This window comes from Choloepus didactylus, chromosome 6 (assembly GCF_015220235.1).
Source record: "Choloepus didactylus isolate mChoDid1 chromosome 6, mChoDid1.pri, whole genome shotgun sequence".
Classification (NCBI taxonomy): domain Eukaryota; kingdom Metazoa; phylum Chordata; class Mammalia; order Pilosa; family Megalonychidae; genus Choloepus; species Choloepus didactylus.
The window spans coordinates 109,227,049-109,247,778 of record NC_051312.1 but is presented as its reverse complement, the minus strand read 5'-3'; the positions used below and the strand labels follow the sequence as shown (position 1 = coordinate 109,247,778).

Below are 20,730 nucleotides of genomic sequence, written 5' to 3'. Positions count from 1 at the left end.
CTCCCTTGCTATGGTCTCTTTGAAATGTTCTTTTATTGTATGTTTGTTTTCTTTTTAACTTTTTTTTTCATACAGTTGATTTGAAAAAAGAAGGGAAAGTTAAAAAAAAAAAAAAAGAAGAAAAAAGACAAACAAGGAAAAAAAAAACAAAAAAAAAAAACGATGTAGTGCCCCCTTGAGGAGCCTGTGGAGAATGCAGGGGTATTCGCCTACCCCACCTCCATGGTTGCTAACATGACCACAGACATAGGGGACTGGTGGTTTGATGGGTTGAGCCCTCTACCATAAGTTTTACCCTTGGGAAGACGGTTGCTGCAAAGGAGAGGCTAGGCCTCCCTGTATTTGTGCCTAAGAGTCTCCTCCTGAATGCCTCTTTGTTGCTCAGATGTGGCCCTCTCTCTCTGGCTAAGCCAACTTGAAAGGTGAAATCACTGCCCTCCCCCCTACGTGGGATCAGACACCCAGGGAAGTGAATCTCCCTGGCAACGTGGAATATGACTCCCGGGGAGGAATGTAGACCCGGCATCGTGGGATGGAGAACATCTTCTTGACCAAAAGGGGGATGTGAAAGGAAATGAAATAAGCTTCAGTGGCAGAGAGATTCCAAAAGGAGCTGAGAGGTCACTCTGGTGGGCACTCTTATGCACAATTTAGACAACCCTTTTTAGGTTCTAAAGAATTGGGGTAGCTGTTGGTGGATACCTGAAACTATTAAACTACAACCCAGAACCCATGAATCTCGAAGACAGTTGTATAAAAATGTAGCTTATGAGGGGTGACAATGGGATTGGGAAAGCCATAAGGACCAAACTCCAGTTTGTCTAGTTTATGGATGGATGTGTAGAAAAGTAGGGGAAGGAAACAAACAGACAAAGGTACCCAGTGTTCTTTTTTACTTCAATTGCTCTTTTTCACTCTAATTATTATTCTTGTTATTTTTGTGTGTGTGCTAATGAAGGTGTCAGGGATTGATTTAGGTGATGAATGTACAACTATGTAATGGTACTGTAAACAATCGAAAGTACAATTTGTTTTGTATGACTGCGTGGTATGTGAATATATCTCAATAAAATGATAAAAAAAAAAAAAAAAAAAGACAGGCAGTTCAATCCCAAAAAAAAAAAATAAAATAAAATAAAATAAAATAAAATTCATCAAACTGTACATCAAAAAAAAAAAAAAAAATAAAGTGTGCATAAGAGTGCCCACCAGAGTGACCTCTCGGCTCCTTTTGGATTCTCTCTGCCACTGAAGCTTATTTCATTTCCTTTCACATCCCCCTTTTGGTCAAGAAGATGTTCTCCGTCCCACGATGCCAGGTCTACATTCCTCCCCGGGAGTCATATTCCACGTCGCCAGGGAGATTCACTCCCCTGGGTGTCTGATCCCACGTAGGGGGGAGGGCAGTGATTTCACCTTTCAAGTTGGCTTAGCTAGAGAGACTGGGCCACATCTGAGCAACAAAGAGGCATTCGGGAGGAGGCTCTTAGGCACAACCATAGGGAGGCCTAGCCTCTCCTTTGCAGCAACCGTCTTCCCAAGGGTAAAACCTGTGGTAGAGGGCTCAACCCATCAAACCACCAGTCCCCTATATCTGTGGTCATGTTAGCAACCATGGAGGTGGGGTAGGCGAATACCCCTGCATTCTCCACAGGCTCCTCAAGGGAGCACTACATCTTTTTTTTTTTCCTTGTTTTCCTTTTTTTTTTTTTTTTTTCTTAACTTTCCCTTCTTTTTTAAATCAACTGTATGAAAAAAAAGTTAAAAAGAAAACAAACATACAATAAAAGAACATTTCAAAGAGACCATAACGAGGGAGTAAGAAAAAGACAACTAACCTAAGATAACTGCTTAACTTCCAACATGTTCCTACTTTAACCCAAGAAAGTTACCTAATATAGCAACATTTCTGTGAACTTGCTCCTACTATATGCATCAGAAATTAACAGACCATAGTCATTCCTGGGCATCCCCAGAACGTTAAATAGCTTATCTGTTCTTCTTGGATTATTGTTCCCCCTTCCTTAATTGCTCTCTATTGCTAGTTCCCCTACATTCTACATTATAAGCCATTTGTTTTACATTTTTCAAAGTTCACATTAGTGGTAGCATATAATATTTCTCTTTTGGTGCCTGGCTTATTTCACTCAGCATTATGTCTTCAAGGTTCATCCATGTTGTCATATGTTTCACGAGATCGTTCCTTCTTACTGCCGCGTAGTATTCCATCGTGTGTATATACCACATTTTATTTATCCACTCATCTGTTGAAGGACATTTGGGTTGTTTCCATCTCTTGAGAAATGCAGTTTTAATACTCCTAAATAGAAACAGTAATTCATTCAAACAGGTTTACAAATTGTACAGGCGGGTGTTCTGGCAGGGCCAGTTTCATGACTAGAGCTGAAAGTGATTTGTAATTCACCTAGTGACTGTGGATGCAGTTGAGTTTCTTTTTTAAAGTGCTATTTTTAAGCACATTTTTACTTTTCAGTCTTCAGCATTCTTCTTGCAAGTTTGTATACCCTATTGACCTTTCAAAAACAAACTTCAGTCATGTCCCTATTTCATGAATTCAAATTTAAACTGGACATCAGTTAAGGAGGATTTGTGTACATGTTTTAAGCCATTTTATTTTTAAGCAAGGGAGCAGAAAAAGAAAGCACGAAGTTACAGGCCGAAATGTGATATAAATTCTGAGATGGGGAGGTGAATTAATATTTCTTGGGATTATACCCTATTCCAGACATGGAATTAGGTAATTTTTAAATTAGAATCCAGGACTTGTGAATCTCAGTTCAGGGCTTTATTGACCGTAACATCTAATTTTTGTCATACAAAATATTCTCCCTTGAAAGACACAAAGGGGCTTGGGACTAGCTTTCAGAATAGAAGAGTAATCAGAGGTCACTGAAGCAGCAACCTCAACTAGCTGAAACAAAGCTGATGACCTAGAATAAAGCCAAAAAATCAAATCAAATAAGATTTGCCCCTGCCCCTTGAAAAACAAAAACAACAACAAAAAATTCCAAAGAAAAAACAAATACTGAGCAAGTACAACAGATGGCACCAAAATCAGCAAACTTAAACTCATACACTTTTCTTGTAATCAAGTATGGTAGGTTGAGTTTTGTAACCTAATTAAATAAGTGTTTTCAGTCTTAATCTGCATTTCTGTGGGTATGAACTCATTTGTAAATAGAACTTTTTGAAGATGTTATTTTAAATTAAGGTGTGGCCAACTGAATCGGGGGGGCCTTAATCCTGGAGTCCTATATAAGCAGAAGAAATTTGGACATGGTCAGGGAAGTCAGAGAGAAATGGAAGTCAGCAGAAACTTGAGCAGACATTGCCATGTGATGGGAGGCAGAGATGCAAGCCAAGGAACCCCAGAGATTGCAGCAAGACAGCGCCAGAATGCTACAGACTTAGAGGAAAAGCATGGCCATGCACTTGCCTTGATTTTGGACTTCTAGCCTTCTAAACTGTGAGCCAATATATTCCTGTTGTTAAGCTAACCAGTGTGTGGTATTTTGTAATAATCAGCCTGGCAAACTAAGTTTCATGGCTCCTCATTGATTTGCTCTTATAATGGACACAATTTTTACTGGCTTGAATGGCTGGTTTCTTAACCAATTGGTGATTCAAAGTAAAGTTAGATAGAGTGTAGGTAGTGGCAAATATAATAGCATAATGAAGTAATTGCTGATAGCCCAACAGTGATGTGGCAGAGACATTTCTACATTAAGGCACTAAGGAAGTACTGTAGTTTCAGATGGCTCGATCTCCAAGTTGATCTTAAGCAACTTACACAGGTTTAGCAACTCTCAGGATCTGAATGATAATGGGGGAAATGTTTCTGTGATGAAAGGGAATGGAGAACCTTGGAGTGTCCATGAGAACTGAACCATTACCCACTGCCTCCCTCATAACCAGTGGTTCTCTCTTCTGACCCCTATGGACACCTGTCATATAAGGAGTTTGACTTCCCAAGAGAGGTCTGGCCTTTGTTCCAGCTCCTCGGGGTCACCTCAAAACTTTTGGGAGTGATAGGACATTTACTAATGGTATGCATTGGACAAGTCACGTAACCTTGCTGAGTCTTCATTTCCTCATGTATGAAATGGAGTAAGGGCCAGTGAGAAGGCTGAATAATACAGCATATGTACAGCACTTTGCTCACCCTTGGTAGGCACACAACAAATGGTGTTTATTTATTAGCTAACACTTATATAGAGTTTTTTATGTGTCAGGCACTGTTCTGAGTGTTTTACAAATAGTAACTCACTGAATTCTCATGACAATCCTATGAGGTATACCTGTTATTGTAACAAGGCAGGGGTTTCTGCTTTGGGTGGAATAGCAGACGCAGTGTTTTCTAGGGCCCCTTCCAACTCAGAGTTTCTCTAACCAGAACCCTGTAACTAGCAATGCTAATGACAAATCCAACCAAGCAGGTCTTGGTGTATAGAACTGATTGCTTGATCGACTGTTTGATTATATTAACTACCACTTTTTCTGCTCCTAAGGGTTATGCATTTGGATGGATGCATCCCTGAAGACTCATACAGCTCAGAGCCCATGAAAATGGGCCCTTAATCAAGCATTTTCCTCTTTACAGACATGTCCATTAACAGAGTCTTCCATTATCCCCGAAAGCATACTCTGGCTAGCTGAAACATAGTTCCCTTTTCTTCCACCTCCTCATAATTAATTGCTACCATGTATTTAATACTTATCTATTCCAAAATCCATGCTGAATTATACATGTATGTATACATATGTCTATACACACATACTTGAGTAGGAAAGTGACAGGATCCAGTTATGTCTTTTTTTAAAATACAGTTTTATTGAGATATATTCATGTACCCTGTAATCATCCACAGTGTGCAGTTTTTCACAGTACCATCATATAGTTGTGCATTCTTCACCACACTCAATTCCTGAACATTTTCCTTACTCCCAAAAAATAAAAATAAAAGTAAAAAACAACATGTAGAATATTCCATCCCCCCCCACCCCATTTTAATTTAATTTTTGTCCCAATTTTCCAATCATCTGTCCATACACTGGATAAAGGGAGTGTGAACCACAAGGTTTTCACAATCACACAGTCACACCATGTAAACTACATAGTTACATGACTGTCTTCAAGAATCAAAGCTACTGGGTTGAAGTTCAACAACTTCAGGTATTTCCCTCTAGCCATTCCAACACACTAAAAACTAAAAGGGGATCTCTATATAGCGCATAAGAATACCCTCCAGAGTGACCTCCCCACTCCATTTGAAATCTCTCAGCCACTGAAACTTTATTTTGTTTCATTTACCTTCCCCTTTTTGGTCAAGAAGATTTTCTCAATCCTTTGATACTGGGTCCAGGCTCATCCCCAGGAGTCATGTCTCGCATTGCCAGGGGGATTTACACCCCTGGGAGTCATGTCCCACATAGCGTAACGGGGAGGGCAGTGAGTCCACCCACCAAGTGGGCTTAGAGAGAGAGGGGAATCACATCTGAGCAACAAAGAGGTTCTCTGGGGGAGACACTTAGGCACAATTATAAGTAGGTTTAGCCTCTCCTTTGCAGTAACAAGTTTCATAAGGGAAAGCCCCAAGATCGAGGGCTCAGTCTACTAAATTGGTAGCTCCCAATGTTTGTGAGAATATCAGTAATTCCCCAGGGTGGGGTGTGGGGGAGTTTAATATTATTGCATTTCTCCCCAGTTCCTCAGGGGGTCCCTGCAAATACATTTTTATTCTCTGCCCAAATTACTTTGGGATGCATGGGGATTTCACTCTAACCTGTATAAATAAACCTACCAGATCTCACTTCTTATTCAAAGTTCCATGTACTTATAGTGTTTGAATAAACTGGCTGTACAAGTTAAATTATTTAGTGTACTATGGAAAATATGGATCCTGCACCAAATAAACCTCTCTTCCTTTGGTCTCACACAGAAGTTGAAGTTTTAAAACACAGTCAGTATCGTCCTTTACCCTTTGACCTGATTTGCCTTAGTCCTTACCAGATCTGCTTCATTCATATCTCTAATTGAAGTCTGAGCCCTATTTCAGCTTTTTTAACAGTTGCTGTATGAGGTAATACTGACATTCATGGCTGCTGAGCTCTAGCTCTGAGTTTCAGGTGTCACACAGATACCCAAAGTTCCAGAGACTGACCAGGTTACACAAAGAGCTCAGCATCTCAGAATTTAAAGATAACCATTACAACTCAGGAATAGATGTGACTGCTGTAAGAGCTTACAATCTGGGGACCTTTACAATAAGCATTCCCTGATAACTTGTGCTCTAAGATTCAATTCTCAGAATTTACACATTATAGTTAGTCCATATTAGTGAGGCATTATAATGTTTGCCTTTTTGTTTCTGGCATGTTTCACTCAAAATGCTTGTCTTCAAAATCCATTCACCTAGTTGCATGTCTCACAACTTCATTCCTTCTTGCAGTTGCTCAATTTTCTATTGTATGCATACACCACAGTTCACCATTCTGTTCATCCGTGGATGTATCCTTATGCCACCTCCATCCATTGCAAATTGGGGATACTGCCGCCATAAACACCAGTGTGCAAATGACCATTTGTGTCCCTGCTCCAGTTATGTCTTGGTAAATTATTAAATATGGGTCCCACCTGACCTCAGTTAGGCCCTTGCCACTTTAATGTGTCTGGGATCTATTTGTGTCCCCAAAGATCTCTTAGTCCCTGTCTGCAAGCCCTTTCTACGACTAAATAAATGGCAGAATTGAGACAATTGCTCATTATTTAAAAGAGAAAAAGTGCTTTATAATGAAAGGTGAAAAAAACAAGATTGAGATAAAAGGCAAGACAATTTGAAGATAGAAAATGAACATGGCATCTGAAGAACCAAATGAGGCAGTGAGGCACCAGGCTAGTATAAGCTGATAATTATGTGTTCAGATTGACCTAGTGTATCTGTATCTCTCATAAGCTAACATTTTGCAGGACTGATTTTCTGTTAGTAAATGCATGATTTCTTTTTTGGTTCTTACAGTTGTTTTTTTTTTAAGCCACAGAAAGTCATAGCCTCAAAGGAGGGAGGGAACAAAAGGGGAAACATTCCTTCATTTTTTCATGTATTCATTCAATAATCATATATTATGTTTCTATTATGTCTAGTTTGGGTCTGCATTATCTGGGAAGCATTTGGAGAACTATAAAGACAACCAAATTAATAAAAGGGTCAAGAAATGGGCTTTGCAAAAAAAGGTTAATGCAAGTGGGTTGTTTGCTCAAGGAAAAAAAAACGTGAATGTTTATCAGTCAATATTAATTATATGAAGAATCATTATAAAAGTGGCCAATTATTTTTCTTTCCCCAACAGAGAAAATAAGAAATGGGCTTCACCTACAGCACTAAGAGTTTAGAGGCCATAAGAAACCTCATTATAAAATTATTAAGAATCCATGTGACTGGGTTGTATTAGCAAAGGGCATGGTCTAGTCATGGTTAAGAGTCAAGGAGCTCCTCACCCTATTTTCTGTTATCGTCACTGCCCATCCTCAGTCTCATTTGCAGAGAGAAAGTTTGTTGAAGCTGCTACTGCCGATTGCCTAATCCACGTTGCTGAACAGTCTCTCTTCTGGGCCTAGTTGTGACTCCACAGAACACTTCCCAGACCCCTGCTGGGGCAGTGGGGAGGGCAGCAAGCTTGGCATTGGGAGGCCTGGCTTCCAGGTGCTGCTGCACATGTTGCTTTACTTCTCTGGACCCCAGTTTTCTCATCTGTAAAATGAGCAAGTTGTCTCAATCCTAGTTGTTCTAAACTTTAGTGTGGATAGAATCTTTATTATTATTATTATTTTGGAGATGGTGTGCTTGTTTAAAATCTAAATTCTGCCCTCCCTCCATAAATTTTGATTCATTTAGTTTGGAGTGGGACCCAGGAGCCAGGAATCTGCATTTTGATAAGTATTTGATATGGGTGATCCTGGGCTAGATGATTGCTACAAATCTCTGACCAATGAAAGCTAGATTATACCTTTCTCCAGGCATAGGCTCCTTTTTGAGTCTTCTTACAGAACTATTATGGGATGGCTAATTTCCCATTTTTATAAGTCTCTCCAATCCTCCCGCCAATGTTCTCAACTCTGGTCTGGTGACATCTGGCCTTAAGTTTCTGGCCCTAATTGGTATGACCATCCTATCCAAGTGTCTGCTGCCTCTAACTCCCTAAACCTCTACATTGATTTCAGATCTATCTTGCCTTGTTTATTTACCTGTATATTTGTTTCCTGTCTCGGTCTCGCTCCCAGTTGATTGTAAATCCCACATCAGCCAAGTGATATAGTTTATTTTGTTCCCAATTCCTAGCATAGTGCCTGGCATACTGTAGGTACTTATTAAATATTGACAGATGAGTTAATGAATGAACAAGGGATATAAGTTGAGGTGATGTTTAAAGTCTGTTCCAACCCTAGAATTCAATCATTTTTTTTTTTTGTAAAAACATATTTGTACCTTTTATTACAATCGTTGAGCACCCCAGGTTTCCCTGAGTTAAACAGTCCCAGTCTTTTTTGTTCATCTTTTTTCTGGTTTCCCACATGGTGCCAGCCTTTCTCTTTCAACCATATTCACAGTCATCTTTGTTCAGTGTACTTACATTGATGTGCTACCATCTCCCAAAATTGTTTTCCAAACCTCTCAGTCCTGTCTTTTCCTTTCTGTCTGCAGTGCTTCCTTTAGTGTTTCCTGTAGAGCAGGTATCTTGTTCACAAACTCTGTCATTGTCTGTTTGTCAGAGAATATTTTAGGCTTTCCCTCATATCTGAAGGATAGTTTTGCCGGATATAGGATTCTTGGTTGGTGGTTTTTCTCTTTCAGTATCTTAAATATATCACCCCACTTCCTTCTTGCCTGCATGGTTTCTACTGAGAAATCTGCAAACAGTCTTATCAGGCTTCTTTTGTATGTGATGGATGGCTTTTCTCTTGCTGCTTTCAGGATTCTCTCTTTATCTTTGATGTTTGATAAGCTGATTATTAAGTGTCTTGGCGTAGGCCTATTCAAATCTATTCTGTTTGGGGAATGCTGTGCTTCTTGGATCCGTAATTTTGTGTCTTTCATAAGAGATGGGAAATTTTCATTGACTGTTTCCTCTATTATTGCTTCTGCCCCTTTTCCCTTCTCTTGGGACACCAATGACATGTAAATTCTTGCTTTTGGTTTTGTCTTTAAGTTCCCGGAGACGTTGCCCATATTTTTCCATTCTTTTCTCTGTCTGTTCTTTTGTGTGTAGGGTTTCAGGTGCCTTGTTCTCCAGTTCCTGAGTGTTTTCTTCTGCCTCTTGAGATCTGCTGTTGTATGTTTCCATTGTGTCTTTCATCTCTTGTGCTGTGCCTTTCATTTCCATAGATTCTGCCAGTTGTTTCTTCAAACTTTCAATTTCTACCTATATGTTTACCCAGTGTTTTCTTTATATCCTTCAACTCTTTTGCCATATCTTCCATGAACACATTGATTTGGTTTTTGATTTGATTTAGCATATTTCTTTGAAAATCTTTAATTGATTGTTTCATTAAAGTGAAACAATATCTCAATTAAGGTGTAAGTTTATTCCTTTGAGTGGGCCATATCTTTGTTTTTCCTAGTGTAGTTTATAGTTTCCTGTTGTCTAGGCATCTGGTTTCCCTGGTTATCCCAATCAGATTTTCCCAGACCAGAACAGGCTCAGATCTCAGAATGGGGTTATATTCAGTTTCAAGTCTCCCTGAGGGTGAGTCTTAGAAATTGACATAGTTTCCTGTGGGGTCTCTAGCTGCTATGCTTTTTCTAACCTGCCCAGCAGGTGGTGCCTGTCAGCCTGTAGCTCCTGACTGGTGTAAGGAGGTGTGGCTACTTTAGTTTCTGTTTTGGCTATTTTCCCCCAGGCTCTGGGGTCTAAGTTCTGAAGGGAAGGCAGGAGTAGAGGTGGGCCCAGCCTCCTTCCTCTTAGGTAAGATACACCCCAAGGGAGTTATCTTCTGCATTTGAATTGCTTCTTTGTCTCTCTGACTCTGTTATCTCCACCCCTGTCTAGGTCAGAGTGCTGTAAACTGAAAATTGGCAAGGCTCTCTCCCCTGGGCCACTCAGTTTAGAGAGAGAAAAAGGGAAAGAAAGCCCCCTTTCAGAGCCAGTCCACAGCCCCCAGTTTTGCCCATCAATCAGAGAGAACACCTGGTCATCTGGGCTCCCTTTCCCGGGACACAAGAGTTTTCTGGCTCATTAAGGTCAGTTGTCACTAAAAGACTCTCTCTGCTTATTGGGAGTTTGTCTGTGTTTGTACCTTGTATTCAGCAGTCCACATTTGTTAGTTAAGACCCCAGCTGAGCTGAGCTGAACTATATTCGCTTGCTCCCGACAGGGACTGCTACTTTCTCCCACAGTGAGGTTTATGCATCTCAGCCTGCCATGGGGGAACAAGGCTCCTGGCATGGTTCTGCAGTTTTTACTTACAGGTTTTCTGCTGCGACCTCAGCCATTCCACCAAATCCAGGTTGGTGTACAATGTGTGGACAGTCACAGTTGTCCCCTAGAAGTTATTCCAGATTATTTACTGGTTGTTCCTGGTTGTTTGTTAGTTGCTCCAGGGGACTGACTAAATACCACTCCTCTCTATGCTGCCATCTTGCCCCTCCTTACAGGTTCCTTCTAAAGAGAGATCATGGGTCCCAGGTTGGCACCAGAGACCAAGCAGCAGGTCTTACTGTCCTTATGAAGCCTTCAGAGCTATGCAGAAATTTATCACAGTGGGGGAGAGTGACAAGTTTTCTGCACAGGAGAAATGATCTCTCTTTCTCAGTTACTTTCCCTTCTCTTGGCTCCTTTCTTCCCCAAGTGTGTTCATCTCTCCCCATTCTCAGGAAAACTATCCCTTAGCTCTGTCATCTCCTTGAGCTAATCTTTCTCTTTGTGCTCAATGTTCTTCTAACCAAACTTTTTTTTTTTTTTTTTTTTTTTATAAAGCTTGAGGGGCAACAGTGAAAGGGTTATGAAGCATCCTTGAGATGATTATGGCTGTTTTTTTTTTTTTTTTTTTTTTTGCTTTGGTTTTTAATTGTGGTAAAATACATATAACGAAATTTATCACAATAAACCAATTTTAAGTGTATAATTCAGTGGCAGTTAGTGCATTCACAGTGTTGTGTGACCACCACCACTATCTATTTCTGGAATATTTGCATCCCCCCAAAAGGAAATCTTGTAGCTGTTTAGTGGTCACTCCCCATTCTCCCCTCCCCATATCCCCTGACAACCACTAATATGATGTCTGTCTATAGAATTTGCCTATTCTGGATATTCATATAAATGAATTTTACAATATGTAGGTTTTGGGGGTTGGCTTCTTTCATTCCACGTAATATATTCAAAGTTCATCCATGTTGTAGCCATGTATCAGTACTTCTTTCCTTTTTATGGCTGAATAATATTCTGCTCTGGCTATACTACATTTTGTTTATCCATTCATCAGATGTTGGACATTTGGGTTGTTTCCATGTCCTCTATCTCCACTTCCTTAATCTAATAGGATATAGCTCTTACCCTAACACTAGCAACAGCCAGTAATGACAACAGCCAGCAGTTACAGACAGCTTGCCATATTCCAGGCAGTATGCAGAGTGGTTTACAAACATAACACTTTTTAATTCTTACAAAGCAGACTCTTGGGCAGGTTGGTCTTACCCCAGGCAATCAGCTGAGGGCCCAGGAGCTTAAATCCAGTCCAAACGCCACTTCTTGAGCCCCTTTGCTCAGGGAAAAGGGACGGTTTCAGTGTGCACGAGGTGGCCCTGTCAAAAGCATTTTGAGGTTAATATTATCATTATTCCCAATCTATCATTAAGGAAAGTGAGAATTAGAGAGTTCCCATAATGAATTCAAGATCATACATCTAAAGAAGAGGAGGCCGGGGCTTGAACCCAGATCTGACTGAGTCCATATCTTAGCCACTACCCTATACTGAGATAACGCTTGGGAGGACATCTGTGGCCTCCTTTCTTCTTTCAAGATTTTCTTTTACCGTAATCCAAGTAAAAGATACATTTTACCCTGTGATGTAGTACATAAGGTACATACATAACAGGAAAAAAAGTTTCACAAGAGTGCACTTAACCTTCATACCTGCAAAGCACTTTTCTATTCCATTCCATTTTTAAAAAATGCTGGTCAGGCTCCACTCAATTCATTTCTAACAGGTTGTCACCCACAGTTTAAAAACCACTGCTGAAATCTGGCCATTTATTTTTTCAGTCTTTATTTTACTTGACCTTTTTGTGGCATTTGACCCTATAGATGGGCCTCTGCTTCTTAAAACTCAACACATTGATGAATCTCTGTACCTTGGGCTCCATAGCACTATTTCCAGCTTTCTTTCTGCATCTTTGTCTAAATGTTCTGTATGTGTTTAAAGCATAATGTGTTCAAAACTGAGCTCAACATTCCTGCTTCCCTGTCTATCCCTTTTAAATGTTCTTTCTCCATTGCTCCCTACCTCAGTGAAATCTTTTTGTATCTTTCCAGTCCTCCAAGATATGTAAGGAATTCTTGCAACTTAAAAAACTGAACAGTTTAGAAAAGAATATATACAAATGAGAAACATATGAAAAGAAGCTCAATGTAAATAGTCATTAGAGAAATGAAAATTAAAACCACAATGAAATACCACTACACATCCACAAGAATGACTAAAATTTAAAAAAATGACAATACAATTGTAGACAAATATATGGAGCAATTGGAATTCTCATATATTGCTGGTGGGAGTAAGAATGGTACAACCATTTTGGAGAACTGTTTGGCAGTTTCTTGTAAAGTTAAATACATACTTACCATATGCTCTAGCAATTCCACTTCTAGCTATTTCCCCCTTGAGATATCAAAACGTATCCACACAGAGACTTGTATACAAGTATTTAATACAGCCTTATTTATTATAGCCCCAAACTGAATCCAGCTCAAACATCCATGACAGGTGAGTGAATAATTAAAACATGTTATATTTGTACAGTGGAATAGTACTTAGCCATACAAAGGCACAAACTACTGATATATTCAACCACCTGGATGAATCTCAAAAATATTATGCTGAGTGAAAGAAGTCAGACAAAAAAGAGTACATACTGTATAATTCTATGTATATGAAATCCTATAAAGTACAAAGCTAATTTATAGTGAACAGAAAGCATATCAATGGTTATCTGGGTTGTGGCAGGGGCAGGGAGGTTGTTTATTGACTATAGAGGGCATAAGAGAACTTTTGGGTGATGGAAATATTCTTTACCTTGATTGTAGTAACATAGGCAGATACATTTGTCAAAACTTATAAACCTGTATGCTTAAAATGGATGCATTTTTACTGTACATTAAAATATACTCGTATAAGGGTGATTAACCAGTCAAATAGAATTTAAAAATGCACTCAACTTACCCCTCTCCTTCACCCCCTGTGCCAGTTTGAATGTATTATGTCCCCCAGAAAAAGCCATATTCTTTGATTCAGTCTTGTGGGGCAGATGTTTTGGTGCTGATTGGATTTGCATGGAAATGCGCCCCACCCAACTGTAGGTGATAACTCTGATGAGGTATTTCCATCGAGGCATGGCCCCACCCATTCAGGATGGACCTGATCAGTGGAGCCATATAAATGAGCTGATGGGCAGAGGGAACTCAGTGCAGCTGTGAGTGACATTTTGAAGAGGAGCTACAGCCAAGAGGGACACTTTGAAGAAAGCACAGGAGCTGCAGATGAGAGACAGTTTGAAGACGGCTGTTGAAAGCAGACTCTTGCTCTGGAGAAGCTGAGAGAGGATAAAGGCCCCAAGAACAAATAAGAGTGACATTTTTGAGGAACTGCAGCCTAGAGAGGAACATCCTGGGAGAAAGCCATTTTGAAACCAGAATTTTGGAGCAGATGCCAGCCATGTGCCTTCCCAGCTAACAGAGGTTTTCTGGACACCACTGGCCATCCTCTAGTGAAGGTACCCGATTGCTGATGTGTTACCTTGGACACTTTATGGCCTTAAGACTGTAACTGTGTAACCAAATAAACCCCCTTTTATAAAAGCCAATCCATCTCTGGTGTTTTGCATTCCAGCAGCATTAGCAAACTAGAACTAGAATTGTTTAATTCTCCTGACTCAATTTCAAACGTTTCTCTCCAACAAGTCTACAAGTCTCCCACTCACATTCCCTATTGCCCAGTTTTAGTTCAGATCCTTCTTATTTCTCCCCTGCACCATTGTGAGAACCTCCTTTCGTTCCCCAATCCCTTCTTTCTCACCACTTCTAATCATTGCTTGTTGCTCCCTTGATAAACTAGTTCCACTGGCTGCATTTTGTTCATAGATTGACGTATAGATGCCTGCCTGCTGGCCCTTCCTCCCTCCCTCCCTCCCTTCCTTCCTTCCTTCCTTCTTATTGGGAAGATGCATGCATTTAACACCAAATAGCCATCCATAAACTGGTCCCTTTCAAGGCTCATCTTCAGTCCTTTGAACTCACTACTTCTGTTCAGAATTCCATCCCCTTATGCTGGCTGTATCTGTTTTGCCTTTTCCTCTTTTTCTTCCTATTTATTTCTTATGGTCTAGTTCAGACATCTCCTCCTCGGTGAAGCTTTTATTCACTTACTCAGGTGTCTCAGAACCATTTACCTAAACCTAATATAGTGTTGGTTGGTTATTACTTCATTGTGTCTGTTATCTGTTTCTTTTTCCAGACTGTGTATGATTTGATGTTATAGATTCTGTCATGGTTATACCTGTGCCTCTAGCAACTGACATTATGGGCTAAATAAATTTTTATTGAATTAAAGGAATCAGACACATAATTTGGCCATATTTCTACTTAGGTGAAGTTAGCAACATAAATTCTCGTGTTAGAATTGCTTATTTCCTGTCATATACTCCCATCATCTTTTGTCAATGCCTTTCTTTTATCGCTTATTATTCCCCCACTAGATTGTGAACTTTAACAAAATTATGAAATATTTTAAGCATTTTGAAAATGTAGAGAATAATAAAATAAACTTCCAGGTGCCCATTCTTGTCAAATCTCAGCATTTTACTCTATTTGCTTCAGACATTTTAAAAAAATAAATCAAATATTTATAGATACAAGTGAAGCCTCCTGGGTACCCCTTCCCAAAGCCATTCCCTTTCCTCCCTTTCAAGGCAATCACTCTCCTAAATCTGATGTTTATCATTCATTTGTGTATTTTCATACCATGTATGTAGGAATTCATAAAAAATTCATGGTATTGTTTTGCATATTTTAAAATTTTATACAAATGATTTAATACTACACATGTCATTCTGCAATCTGTTTTTTGTTTTGACTCAACATTGTATTTTTAGGATTATCCATGTTGATATATATAACTCTAATTTAAATGAGTGAGTTAAAGAATGCATGAATCTTCAATGAGGTGTGTTCCAGCTGTGTGTAGGTGAGAAGATGTTGTATAATGTGCTTATGAGTCTCATAATTTGCCTGCCACAATACACGCATTCCATCATTATCCTGCCTTCTTGACTCCTTGAAGGAGCTCATACTGCAGAACAGTACTGATATCTCTGAAGAGACAAAACATTGAGAATCAGAGTTGGAAAACAACTTTAACAAGCTGTAGCGATAGACGAAATATACCAATTTGAAATTTAACAAGGACAAATGCTTCTTTTGGGTTAGAAAAAAAAGATCTATTGGTACAAATATGGGTTAGGGGAGATGTGGTTTAGCAGCAGAACGTGAACAGAAAATGGAGCAATTTTGTTGGCAGTATGCAAGGCTGTCAAAGGAAGCTGCAGCACAGAACCAGAGAGGTTGATTCTCTAGCTTGAGAAAGTTTGGTGATGGAATATGTTCCTCTGGCCCACTTGGACCTCACCTGGAAGGGAGCCTTACATTTCTGAAGGTGGATGTGATGGTTAGGTTCATGTGTCAACTTGGCTAGGTGATGGTGCCCAGGTGTCTGGCCAAGCAAGCACTAGCCTAACTGTTACTGCAAGGACATTTGTGGCTGGTTAACAAACCAGAATGCTGGTTTATTAAATCAGCAGTCAATTGACTGCACCTGTGACTGATTACATCAATAAAGGGTATGTCTTCCACAATGAGAAAATTCAATCAGTTGGATTTAATCCAATAAGTTGAAGACTTCTAAGGGACAAGAGAGAGAGCTGTCATTTCTTCTTCGGCTAGCCAGCATCTCCTGGGGAGTTCATCAAACACCTTCACTGAAGTTTCCAGTTTGCTGCCTGCCCTATGGAATTTGGACTCATGCATCCCCACAGTTGCATGAGATACTTTTATAAAATCTCTTATTTACAGATATCTCCTGCTGGTTCTGTTTCCCTAGAGAACCCTAACTAATACAGTGGAGTTTGTTCAGAGGAAAGTAACCAGACTCGTTTCACTTGAGGAAAAGAAGTTGAGGCCCAGTGGGATCTTGAAGGTTGGTTTCAGTGATCGGATGGGAGCTCTGTATGGCCCTGAGAGCAGTCTGGCCAATCCTGCCCTCTTCCTGAATCCTCCCTCAGCACCTCCACTCACCCTGATCCACAATCTGGAAACTCGGAGGAAACCTAAACTCCCCTTACTTCCTTCCCTCTTACTTGTCTGGCAATGTTTAATCCCTGTCAGGTCTTCATTCTCAGCATCATTGAAAATGATTGCTCAGCAGTCATTCCTATGTGAAACATCTTTTGTTGGTTTTGTGTGTTGCCTAAGTTTTCCTAAGTTTCCTCCTACCTTGAAGGATGCCAGGGGTGCAACCACATTGTGTGGAGCCTGAAGAATTTTCAGAGACTGGATTTATGCAACTCAGGCCATGGAATACCAAGGATTGCCAGCTGCCACCAGAAGCTAGGGAGAGGCAAGGAAGGATTCTTCTCAAGAACCACAGGAGAGAGCATGACCCTGCCGACATCTTAATTTTGGACTTCTAGCCTCCAGAACTGTGAGAGAATAAATTTCTGCTGTTTTAAGCCACCAAGTTATGGTAATTTGTTAAGGCAGCCCTAGGAAAATAATGCAGAGGATAACTTTAAAACAATACAAAATTAGGAATAAAAGACCTTGGATAGGGCCCATTGAAGACAGAGAGAATTTTATCCCAGCAAATCCTCCTCTTCTGGCAATTTTTTCTTCTTTAGGCACATCTTCCTCCACCAAGCCATGTCGTGGAATTCCTAAAGACACATGAAAGCTCTCTTCTCTTTTAATGATGTATTCTCTCCTGGCCTGGAGGATCGCATTCATATCTTAAACTTTCATTACCGAGTGATGGTTCCAAGCTTGTGTCTCCAGCTCTAGCCTCTCTGAGTTCCAGGCTCAGAGAGTCATCTTGTCTAGGGTATTTCTTTGACACTGAAAACCTCCTGTGGCCAAGACTGAATCATTACCTTCCCCTTCACCATGTCCTCTCATAGGGCCTGTGTCTCACTAAATGACATCAGTATCCACCTCGTTCCAAAAGCTAGATGCCTCTGGCACCAACCTTACCACCTCAGGCTCATATCCAATCCATTTTCAGTCTTGACACATTTAACTTTAATATCTCTTTTATTCTCTCCATTTTCATTGCCACCATTCCAGGCCAAGCTACTGTCATGTCTTGGCTGGACCACCACAGTGGTTTCCAAATTGGTCTTCCTACATACTGACAACCTCTCCCATCCACTTGTGTTCTCTACAGAGATGTTAGATCATCTTTCCAAAAGCCCTGTCTGATCACATCACCCCTTAGAATACTTCAAAGGTTTCTGTTATTCTCAGGATAACAATCAGATCCTTAACAAAGCCCTGCTTGGTCTGGCCCTGCCCAGTTCTCCAGCTCACCTCTCACTGGGCTCCCCCTGCTCTCCAGCCAGGCCACCTTCTTTCAGGCTCCCCTGTCTCCCAGCCTTTGCCTGGAAATCACTAGCTCACTCTCCTAACTCCTGACTCCTCACTCTAGGTCAGGTTCCTTCTTTATTCACTCTTAAAGAATCTTATTTCCCTTCTGAATCTATTTATCTCTATTTGGTGTTACACATTCCCTAGTGTGATTGATCTGATTGATTCATGTCTGGCTCTGAACTAGATTCTAAACTTCATGCAGGCTTGGAACATGTCTGCGTTTACTTTCCCAGGTACCTGTACCTTGTTCATAGCAAGTCCTCAATAAATATTTGTTAAAGAATGAATGGGCTCCTTAGGAAATAGAGTAAAAATATATAGATCTATAGGATGATGTAAGCCCAGCCTCTAAATCTTGGGTCAGGTCAGAGAAACATTTACTTTGATTGAACCCTGTTCGAGGACACTATAGATTGCAGAAACATGTACCCTAGTAGGCCAGGAAACATATCAGTCCCCAAAGATCAGAACTTGGCAATTCCTGATGCCCAGCTTTCTCCCCATACTTTCAAAACACAGTAATACATTAAAGCTTCAAGGCAAAGTCCAAGGGCACGACTTTGCCATAAAGGCCGCCTGCCTAACTGCAACTTTAATAGCCTATTCTCCAAATGTGTGCTGACGTCAGTGGGAGTTCCCTGTGCTCCAGCGTGTCTGACTCAGCCTCTGCAGTGTAATTTGGAGAGAGGATTTGGCCTCAAGATATTTTATTTGTCACCTGTTTTGGGCCTTAAGGTGAAATTTGGCCTTTATGCTTTTTTTTTTTTCTCCTGCTGATGTAATTTAACCTTCATCTGCTGTAGCATTTATATTCCCCCCTATTTTATTATTTACAAACTATCAAATAAAAATCTGAATATGGAGCTGGGGCTGAGGGAAGGGAACAGAATAAAGTTCTTTCTAGTCTTTTGCCAATGTTCTAAACTGGTACAGTTAAAGGCACAAGGAAAAATGTTTGTCACTTTAGAATCCAATAGAAGCTGTAGGATTTATAGTGTCTTATGACTTTTTTGTTATTAAAAATCTTTCTCAAGCTTAAACATATTAGCCTAAAAGACCCCAGAAAATCCTCACCAAATCAACTAATCAGGGCATTGTATTATAATACAAGAAAAATGCTATTAATGGAAAAGATTTTCCTGGTAAGTGTTCATAAAAACGTAGTCATATTAAACCCTAAGTTTCATATGAGATTCTTTAAAAAACAGCAATGTAGGAAGATATTACCATGTTGTCAGAAATGTTGGCAAAGGCCTTAGAATTAATGCCTGCCTTCTTGGTACTCTCAAAGCACCTTAGACACAAATCAGTACAGTGCTTAGCATGGCACCAGAAGGAATTGCCTGAGTGTCTCTTTGCCAAGACTGTGAGTCTCTTGAGGTCAGGAGCACATTTCTTCCTTATCTGTTGTCTGGCACGTGCTAGGTGCAAAGAGAACAGGCATTGGGATCAGAGAGCTCTATGCTCCAATCCTGTTCTCTTGTTTTCCTACTGTGGGATTTTGGCAAATGCTCTCCCTCAGGCCATTATTCTGCAAGATGGGTAATCACACCTCTCTCACAGGGAAGCAGTGAGAATGAAATGAGACGTGTGTCATGCATGCAGTAAGTTCCCAATAAATGTAATTACCAAGGATTTACGAGCTAGATGCTGGGTTTGCACCTGGGCTCTGCCTCTTACTGGTCACGTGATCATAGGCGAGTTAGGTAACCTCTCTGAGCCTTGGTTCCTCATCTGCAAAATGTGAATAATAATATCCAACCCTCAGAGTTGTAGTCAGGAACAGATTTTAGACTTTTCGAGTTAATGGTCCAAAAATACGCAAAGTCTAGTTGCCAGCATTGTATTTTCCCCAGTAAGAATGTTCCAAAAAAGAAATTACTGTCTACCATTACCAAAAAGGATAGTTCAACACCAAAAAAGTAGGATGAATACATTCTTTTAAATATAATATCTTTAAGGAAAAATGCTTTCCATTGCCTTAATTTAGAATGGTGCAAACTGTAGTTTTGCACCAACACTAGTCTATGTCCAGCCTTTGGAAGCCTTTAACTATGAGGATTGAGTGAAAAATTGTGTGTAAGTAGCTAAGCGTAGAGCTCGGTACACAAAAAAACAACAAATAAAATATTAACTGCTGCTATTTAATATTATTTTTGTCATCATAATAAATTAAAATATTTAATTTTCCCTTTAAAGTATATGATAAATGAATGAACTAAATGCCTGTAAGTGCTTTAAAAAAATAAGAGAGAAAGGTAATGATACGAGTAACTGACCAGAGATTTTCTGACATTCACTGAGGGCTTCCTATATGTCAGGTGCCCTCTGAGTATTTCATATGTATTATCTCAGTTATATTTCATAAAATTTGATTTTATCCCATTTTATAGTTAAGATGAGGTTATGTAGCTTGCTTCAGTACACTCAGTTAGCATGTAGTAAGGCTGGATTCTAACCCAGGAAACCAGATTCCACTATCTGGGCTTTAAGAACCATGATATTCTGCCTCCCTAAAATAAAGGCTATAATATAATAATTTCCCATTTAAATGAATATACTATATTAAGAGAAAGAAGAAGTAAAAAACAGTAGAGAGGAAGAGCAATAGATTGGGTCATTGAATTAGATTTGGGGTAGCAAAGAAAAGCAAGGCATTAGAAAATGGGGCGATAGTCTCATACTCATATCCATTTTGTGTAAAAATGCCATGCTCTAGAAGTGTGCCAGATGACATTTTAAGTACAGAAGAAGGATTTGATGTGTCAAGGGCTGAGCACCTTGACACATCCCCTTTATTTTCTG

At 39.9% G+C, this 20,730-nt stretch overlaps 1 long non-coding RNA gene across 3 annotated transcripts in view; it reads left to right on the top strand.

Moving 5' to 3' along the window:
• Positions 1-20,730, top strand: part of LOC119538261 — a 130,699-nt gene that overhangs the window by 97,099 nt on the left and 12,870 nt on the right. The window lies entirely within an intron of this gene.